Source organism: Xenopus tropicalis, chromosome 7 (genome assembly GCF_000004195.4).
Source record: "Xenopus tropicalis strain Nigerian chromosome 7, UCB_Xtro_10.0, whole genome shotgun sequence".
Taxonomy (NCBI): domain Eukaryota; kingdom Metazoa; phylum Chordata; class Amphibia; order Anura; family Pipidae; genus Xenopus; species Xenopus tropicalis.
The window spans coordinates 111337231-111346995 of NC_030683.2; the positions used below are offsets into that span (position 1 = coordinate 111337231).

At 46.5% G+C, this 9765-nt stretch overlaps 1 long non-coding RNA gene across 1 annotated transcript in view; it reads right to left on the reverse strand.

Annotated features, from left to right (window-relative positions):
- Nucleotides 1-4411: 4411 nt before the first annotated feature.
- The window catches only part of LOC116412068, a 10486-nt gene continuing 5132 nt past the window's right edge, over nt 4412-9765 (reverse strand). The window contains exon 2 of the long non-coding RNA XR_004223521.1: nt 4412-4633. This is a non-coding gene — a long non-coding RNA (uncharacterized LOC116412068). The remainder of the gene's footprint in view (nt 4634-9765) is intronic.

Here is a 9765-nt window from a genome sequence, read left to right on the forward strand (position 1 = left end):
GGCCCCGGCGGCCCAGACCTGACCCTTGCCAGCGCTCCCCCTGCCCGACCGCACCTCCCCTGGTGCCTTAAATGTACGTGCTCAGGGGAGGACATCGGGTGGGGGGCCCTGCGAGGGGGGTTAGGGGGGCCCCTGCGGGGGTTGGGACGTTAGGGGACACGGCTGGCAGGTGCACCTGGATACCTGTACTTGAAATGCCAGGGCCTATTTTGACTCCCAGTCCAGTGACAGCTGGGTTGGACTTGGGGATTCTGGATAAGGGGTCTTTCACCCCCAAGTCCAACCCAGCTGTCACTGGACTGGGAGTCAAAATAGGCCCTGGCATTTCAAGTACAGGTATAGGACCCGTTATCCAGAATGCTCAGGACCAAGGGTATTCCGGATAAGGGGTCTTTCCGTAATTTGGATCTCCATACCTTAAGTCTACTAAAAAATCAATAAAACATTCATTAAACCCAATAGGATTGTTCTGCATCAAATAAGGATTATTTATATCTTAGTTGGGATCAATTACAAGGTACTATTTTATTATTACAGAGAAAAAGGAAATCAGTTTTAAAATTCTGAATTATTTGATTTAAATGGAGTCTATGGGAGACTTGCTTTCTGTAATTCAGAGCTTTCTGGATAATGGGTTTCTGGATAAGGGATCCCATACCTGTACACAGAGGCCCAAACAGCTCCCACCAACCCACTAATAGTGACTGCTGAATGCCAGCAGAAATACCTATCTATCTCCCCTGCAGCTTACTAGCCCATACAGGGTTAATTAAGATGATCTGCTGAAGACAAACTGCAATGAGTGTGAGCCAACTTCTAGGCCTTAATGTTACGCTATGGAACCCTGTGCAGGAAATCCTCTGTAAATTACATGTGTCATGGAGGGACCCATGTATAATAAGCATGCATAAAATAAACACCCATAGATGCTAAACTGGGAGTATATGTCTATTAAAATACGTATCATGAGAGTAAAAGACAATTTCCCCACAGTCAGTGCACAACAGATCCCCATTAAACTGACCTATTAAAATCATTGCTTTCCTTGCCAATGAGTTCTATAAGCCCTTGCTGGAAGAAAGCCTTCCTGTGGCTAAAGGAGAATTAACCTTCTGTCTTCATTTGAGGGATGACCTTGTGTCTTCTGTGGAGTCTTGCGGTTAAAATGCTTCCAAACTGGCACAGAACACTAAAAAAAACGTTACCTGTCCTTGAAGATAATGGACTTTCACTATATTGTTTCAGCAGTCAGAACAAGGAGTAAGCGCAGAGATAAAAAGGGATGAATAAACAAAGATTTCAATAGCAGTTACATTTACAAATGACTCTGGCACACGGGGAGACTAGTCGCCCACGACAAATCTCCCTTGTTGCGGGCGAGAATGTAAATCACCGGTGGGATGGCATCGCAGAAGTTGCCCTGAGAGGCGCCGTGTATGCCATCCCACCGGTGATTTACATTCTCGCCCGCGACAAGGGAGATTTGTCGTGGGCGACTAGTCTCCCCGTGTGCCAGAGCCCTTAAGAACAATTAGTAGCGGCTACTAAATGCAACACTGAGAATTGCCTCTGCTAAAACACATGTAGAAACAATTATCAGTAAATGATCAGCATTGTCTATTTTTGTAGCCGTGACAAGTAGCTGCTACTAGTATCTCTGTGTGTCTTCACCCTTAAGGCTCAGTAGGTGTGTTCCCAAAACCAGGCTTGTGTTTTCATTATGTGAAAAGGCTCTTATCGGTTTCAAAATTCTATATGATGTATTGTTTATCGATGAATATGCTTGGAGTCATACTCTCTATATATATATCTCACACTGGAAAAACAGTCCTGAATAGACAGTATACTGCAAAATATGCAATGCAAACAGGGCACTGCCACAGCACCTGTACAGCTGTTGAGCAGAAGGCTATGGGCACAACCACAGCAAATAGCTGTATATACAGTAACCACAAGTCTGATGTGTGATTGTAAGTAAGGAAGCAGCATCCAGACTAATGGAAGGACTGGGAAGTACATAATGAAGAATTGGACAGGACTACCCACATAGGGTAACAATTAAAGGTTTTCAACCACTGAAAGTTAAAAACATTGAAAGTGCTCTATTGTTGGCCCAGGGGCCAAATGATCAGACCAGCCAGGTACAGTCTACATGGATATTATCGTGTATAGCCAACTTTATACAGAGGAACATAGTCACCATGTTCCTATTGCAAGCATCACCCACATCTGACTTAGTGCAAAGGTCGTTTTCAGGGGGCCCAACCCTTTTTGGTAGCCCCTATGTGGGCTGGCAGCCTATAGGAGTTTCTATTTGACAGTACACCTGGTTTTTAGTCAACCAAAACTTGCCTCCAAGCCAGGAATTCAAAGATAAGCATCTGCTTTTAATTCCCTGGGAGCAACATCCAAGGGGTTGGTGAGCAACATGTTGCTTGTGGGCCACTGGTTGGGGATCACTATACTAAAGAAAGGCTACTGGCCTACTGGCAGGATATTAACCTCAAAAAGGTTTTACAGCCCCGGGCCCCTGCATGCCCAATGTCTTTATAGACCTTTTTGGATCATTAAACATTCCTGACAATATTCTATAGAGCAGGGATTCCCAACCTTTTATACATGAGCTACATTGAAATGGAAAAAGTGTTGGAGAGCAACACAAGCAAGTTTCTGAGGGTGCCAATAAAGGCTGTAATTGCCTATTTAATAGCCCCTATGAGGACTTACATCCTACAGAAGGCTCTGTTTGGCAGTATACATGGTTTTTATGCAACCAAAACTTGCATCCTAACCAGAAATTCAAAAATAAGCAGCTGCTTTGAGGCCACTGGGTGCAACATCCAAGGGGTTGGGGAGCAACATGTTGCTCACGAGCCACTGGTTGGGGAACACTGCTACAGAGCAGGGGCGGGCCGAGCCGACTGGGCGCCCTAGGCAACCCGGTCGGCCACCTCTCCCGTACACCTGCGCTAATGCACCCCCATCCCCCCCCCTTTTTGCCGCTGGGGGGGGCGAAGCGATAATTCATTGCCCCCGCCGATTGATGACAAGCGGTGGGGGCAATGAAAACGGAGCGCAGAGACTAGGGGTAGCCAAGAGAGGCTCCTGCCTGGCGCCCCCCAGTTGTTGCGCCCTAGGCAGCTGCCTCTTCTGCCTACCCCTAGTTCCGGCTCTGCTATAGAGCATGACATCATTTGTCACAATTCAGCACCAGTATGTTGTGATACATACAGTGATCATCTCAAGTCTAACCCTAACTCAGTTAGACTTCAAAAAGTATCTACGAGTGCAAATAGTCATTCTTTCCAAAGCTAAGCGTAATTAGTTCTCAGGCTGGGCTCCCAACCAATGCTGAGGCCTCCCCAAAGTGAAGTGCAAATATACAACATTTTTTAAGGGGTTTGTTTCATTTAAATTATCATGCCATTTAATGAATCAATAGAGCCACTGGGCAGGAAAAGGTCATAGCCAGATGCTATATTTCATACATGACATGCACAGATGGGAGTTTTTGCCCAACACATCTCAGGCTGATGTTTATCCCAGAACTGGATGACTTGGTCTCTGTGTTTCTGCACAGCTTTAGACATCTCTCCTAGGCAGGTCTGGCTTTACAATTGCGTGGATTGGACAAAAGCACCTCAAATAAGCAAAAAATGATTTGAAAGATCCAGGCAGGGGGAGCTTTAAACTGGACAAACCAAATTATCTAAATGACTGGGTTTTATTGCTTTTGTATTAAAGGCTGAGTTCAGGCAATGTGTGCCTGTGCCAAGTTGTAAAATGTAAATGAAGATGCACTCTGCTCTCCAATTCCCTTGATGATCATTTCAGAACAGGATCCATTTTTAGGCTATAGTTAATCTAGGGTCTGTCCAGAGTGCCCTGACAGCCTAAAGAAATTTCCCGCTCAGTTTACAGCACTACATTAGGGACTGTTATATATTTCATTTTTTGGGGTCTGGATTATTATAAAACTATGTCATACCAAGATGTCCATAGAGATTCTCGGGGTCATAAATATGGCTTGTCAGGCTGGGGGGACCCCAGCTAGGCAGCTCTGCTTTAGAGGATTCTAATCTTTGGCTCTACATTAAATCCTTTTTAGGACCTCTGGACCTAATGGAAAATTAACTGCATTACATGTATAATGTGCCCAGATACACTCATTGTACAGTATTGCCCAGGGTCCCCTTTGCTGACCCTGTTGTTATGTCCCTAAATAACAGTTTCATATGAGTACACATGGACACACAGGGCCCACTGTTACCCTGAGATAGGTACATTTCACATTGAGAGACATTGCTCACAGGTTACCCCATGTTTGTAATAGCAATAGCAATCTTTATTGCTCTAATAACTGCCTATAGCAAATGCAAATAAAGATATTAATAAGACAGAAACAGTTGAATTGTTTTTATTATTTTATTTTTACTTTATTTTTATTTATTTTGACTGCTATTAAAAAAAAGGAACTTAGGAAACAAATATCTTCTGGGGCCACATTTATAGACAATGGGGGTGGAGGAGTTGGGCCCCCCCATCTTATGGAGGTGTAGTAATAATATAGATCAGGAATGTCCAACCTGCAGTCCCTTGCTTGTAGTCAGCCTGCGATTTTCCGTTTACAGCACTGTAGAATGGAGAAAACTTGTTAGACTTGAAAGCAATGGAAGCTGTATGGCTTTTTATCAGGAATAATACAAGTTCACTATCTGACAGGGAGCATTGCTTGATATAAACCAAATAAATAAATTTTATTTGCAGGTTAAGGATAATATATTGTTCCACCGCCAACAGTAAATGAAATGGCAACTACCCTGTGTATTAAAACACGTCTGATGCTCTGTATGCTAAATAGCCCATGCCCAAGTGTTTTCCTGGTTATTTATACTGTTATTATATTGGTATTTTTATATATGCTATAGCTGGCCACTGAATATTGCCATAGCATTGTGGGACCTCCCTGGCTTCACATTGCTGCTGCAAGTGTCGACAAGGCTGGAAACCCTAATAGCCTGAGACAAATGGAAAACTGAAGGTGACTTTTGTCACCAAGAGCTCAGAATTCCCTGAGAAGGGAAAGAGCAGTGAATCACAGCCAGGCTTGATGAGTCCAATGCAGCATGGTTTATAAGGTGGGACAGTGATTGACAGCTCTGCTCCCTAGGAGATTCTGCAGCAGTGCTGTGCTGTCCAATGACCTCCAATTCAAGTCCTTTCCAGTCTCACCAACCCTGATGCTACCAGCCCTGCAACACGCCCATCATTAACATTCCCAGCACATGTCACTTTGCAGCGGGCACCATCCTTGCAGTAAATTGGAACTCCAATGCCCCAAAGGTGAGGGAGACAGGGAAGCCGTGTGCCCTTTGCCTTCTATTGGTTTCCCTAGCTAGGTGTCACACTCAGCCTTGCATAATTCTTCATTGTTCAGTGACACCTTGCTTTGACATTGGCAGGCACAAGAAAGTTAAGGGCAATGACTGTGACAATCGCAGCCAATGCAAAGCCAATACCCATGTGTAAACTGTAGCTGATCCCCGGCACCCCCAACCTGAAGCTCACTGGCTGTTGTTGAACTATCCCCAAACTGCAATTTAAAAACAGCCGAGGAGCATCAGGTTGGAAAGCCCTTTCCGAAGTCATATCCCCTGCTTCTCTGCCTGCTGCTTCCCAACTCTGAGACATTCCTTTGTAATGCCCTTAAGGTGGATCCTCCACACACACCTCCCAGCAGGCAGCCCATGCCTACATTTCCCAATGTGCCACATCAGTAAAGGCCAAGTCGTTGCTCCTCTGCTTTTATCCTGCGCCCAGTTACAGGGCAGCATCCATTTGGGAGATACGGAGGCAGATGCGGCTTCCCGGCTGGTGCAGAAGGCACAGAGTATCGGCGGTGTAGCTGGGATGCGGAGAGGTGGGGCTTGGGATCGGCACATCTTCCCCTCACCATCCCCATCAGCAGGTTGCAAACAGAGAGTTGACGTTCCACCTTAAGCAGGCGGTGATGTCACAGTACGGTCTGCAGCGGACTGGGCACATCCCCATTCTGCATCTTGCAAACTGGAGAGAGAGCTCCACTCAGGCACAAACCATTCTGGATTTTTTTTTTCCTTTTTTTTTTTTTAATTTTGAAACCTCCCATTCTTTTTGACACGGCTGTACCAGCAAGCAGGCCAGGCAGGCAACAATACCAATCCGTTCTGCGACCAAGCTGCCTTCCTCTCTTCTTGGTTTTATTCCTTGTCATTCAAGTCCCGCAGACAGCCTATCCTGGAGCTCTTTTTATTGTCGGTTTTTTGATTATTTTTTTTTTTGTTTGCTGATCTTGAGCCACTCTTCCTGTGGAGTCATCCCAGAGAGAATATAGAAAATAGATATATTATTTCTATGTTCTTTAGAAGAATATTTTTTTATATAAAAAAAAAGAAGGACCTGTTTGAAAATATACAGTGCTCTCTCTCACTCTCTCTCTGCAAGTAAGTATATGATTTTTGCCTCTTTTACCTTAGGCTGCAACAGAGGGTAGGTGTATGGGGTAGGGGGGGAGGTATGAAGGCAGAGACATGTCCTGGGGTCTGCAGCTGGGGGGGATTCTATAGGGTCACATACTGCTCATTGCCTGTCTTGTGACGTAAGGCAAACTGCAGCTATCAACTTGTCCAGTGTTGCTCCTTGCCACTGGGGAAATGAGGCATTAGCAGGCAGCGGAAGGCAGCAGGCTATCAGGCAGGCAGCAGGCTATCAGGCAGGCAGCAGGCTATCCAGCTACCAGCGATTTCCTTAGGGCGCACCTGCTGCTGGGATGCTCTTAGTCTTGCTATTCCCGACACTTCCAGCCTGCTCGCTGCTGCATCTTACAAGGGGCTCAGTAAGACGAAACTGAGGAACATGTTGGTACTAATTTAATGCCACTGTGTTACTGCAGGTACCTGTTTATTTCATACATCTAAGGCTACTGGGACACAGAATCGTGACCTATCCTGCTAAAAGGCAGAGCATGAGTGCGGGTTAGTGCTTGTATATATATATGTCTGTGTATGTATATGTGTGTTGTGTATATACACAGTATATATGTCTGTTTGTGTATGTATATGTCTGTTTGCGTTTGTATATGTCTGTTAGTATATGTGCTTGTGTGTCGGGAAATATTTCAGGGTTTGGGGGTAGACACACTTAGAAACACATCTTCATACATCCATTTATGCTTAAAAACCGTCCTTCATACAAGAACATACACCATTGTACAAACACACATATACAGGGCACATAAGTATTCTACACGTAACACACAGCCGCATTTGTACACATGCACTTATTGGTAAAGACCAACATTCATTTGTTTTATCATCATACACACGTGTATCATTATTGTTATTAGGACGCAGAGATACACAAGCACTAACACACTACATACTTGAAGGACTGTGATCCTTTTGTATTCAGTCAGGGTTCAGGATGAAGCAACAATATTGATCAGCTGTATTGATCAAACTCACTTACTTCCCTGTCCTGTCGTTTTAATTTCATAGTTAAGCCTTTCTCCTCCAGAGAGGCCTGCTACCTCCCAATCTGCTAACCAATCAGCTTGCCACCCTGCCATGCCCCCAAGGGGCCTGCTACCTCCAACCTACCTACCCCCACACCTACTACCTCCCAACCATCCAAGGCCAAAGGGCCTTCAAACCCCCTAGGGGCCTGCTTCCTGCTACCCCTCAATTGTCCTGCTACCTTCCAACCTAGCCCCTCAGGCCTGCTACATCTTACCCAACCCAGAGGCCCACTGCCTCCATATCAGAGGGACCCTCTATTTCCCAGCCTATTCCAACCTTAATGCACTCCCAGGGTGGCCTGTTGCCTTCCCCTAAGGACCCTAGTAACCCCCATATTATCCCCTCAGAGAGCATGCTACTTCTAAACCTGCCTCCATGTCCCTCAACCTGTCATTTCCATAGAGACCAGCCATCTCCCACCTGATTGCACCCCCAGAGGCCTGCAACCTCCCAAACTGCCTCCCCTCAACCTCATGACAAGAACCCCTATACCTACCCCAACCTGCCTGTTATTACTCAGTATCTGACCCCTTCACTTCTGCCCTTTGGCTTTGATTAATTAGAGTAATTTAAGGTACCATCTGGGTCACAGAACCAGTGCACCATCAGCATTAGTGGGCTCAGTGTGGGTAGCATGGGAGGGTGCAGCTGTAATACCTGAATGGACTTTCAATGACATTGATTGCAGAGGTAGAGGCTGACCCAGAGAAATATAAATGGGAGGGGGGGGGCAATTTATTATAAGAGACCTCACAGAGCTTCAGTCAGGCAGTGAGAGTATGAAAAGCAGAATGGAGAGTTGTAACCAAAAGGATTAATTACTGCCAGCCAATAATATTCTCCTGACATTGAAAAAACCTTCCTGAGTGATTTGCTAGGGGGGCGTGGAACAACAGTACTGCAGAGTAAAAGAACATACTGTCAGCCTAAGCTTACTAATTGTGCTCTCTCCCGGGCTGGCATCAGAAAGGGTTAAACAGGTCCTTAGAAACCGTAAGTCATTATATTTCTGGGAGAAAGATACACTACAAGCTATTATATGTATGCGAAGCTACAAGGATACACTGAGCCAAGTGATCCTGTGAGTGTGATGAATTAGAAAGGAAGTGGGGAGAGGGAGAGTAATGAGAAAGGGAAAAAGAGAGAAGGCTGGGAGGGAAGGGGCAATGTAAAGTGCAGTCCTTCAGGAATCTGGTCTACTGACAAATCGATTCTTGTGCAGAAGCCCCGCCTGGGCCTCTCATTATCCCAACAGCCTGTCTCATCCCTAGATGAGCTGCACCTTTAATTATTGCTGTTTGGGGTGGGAAGAGCCCTTATGTGCCCCTGTGTCTTGGCTAAATCAAGAACAGAGGCTTTAGTTAGAAGCCTAGGACCTAGTATATTTTCCCATGACCATAGGCACAAAGGGAAATGTCACCAATCAGCAAGGCAAATCCATTGGCAGTGAAGGAGTTAAGTATAAGATACAGACATTGCTTTGCCTGCACTATTCATTTTTATCACAATGACATAATAAATAACTGTGAGGCAAGGACGTGTCCTGGGAGAGTCGTGTCTGTAACCTACAGCTTCCCTTGAGGTTTTGCTGCAACAACAGAGGGTGAATGGGAAGTCCAGTGAGAGGGCAGGAGTGGATGGGGCAGGATGAGAAGGCAGGTGTGCAAGGGCAGGGTGAGAAGGCAGGTGTGCAAGGGCAGGGAGAGGGCAGGAGGGGATGGGGCAGGATGAGAATGCAGGTGTGTAAGGGCAGGTAGAGGGCAGGAGGGGATGGGGCAGGGTGAGAAGGCAGGTGTGCAAGGGCAGGGAGAGGGCAGGAGGGGATGGGGCAGGATGAGAATGCAGGTGTGTAAGGGCAGGTAGAGGGCAGGAGGGGATGGGGCAGGATGAGAAGGCAGGTGTGCAAGGGCAGGAGGGCAGGAGTGGATAGGGCAGGATGAGAAGGCAGGTGTGTAAGAGCAGGGAGAGGGCAGGAGGGGATGGGGCAGGATGAGAAGGCAGGTGTGCAAGGGTAGGGTGAGAAGGCAGGTGTGCAAGGGCAGGAGGGCAGGAGTGGATAGGGCAGGATGAGAAGGCAGGTGTGTAAGGGCAGGGAGAGGGCAGTAGGGGATGGGGCAGGATGAGAAGGCAGGTGTGCAAGGGCAGGGAGAGGGCAGGAGTGGATGGGGCAGGATGAGAAGGCAGGTGTGTAAGGGCAGGTAGAGGGCAG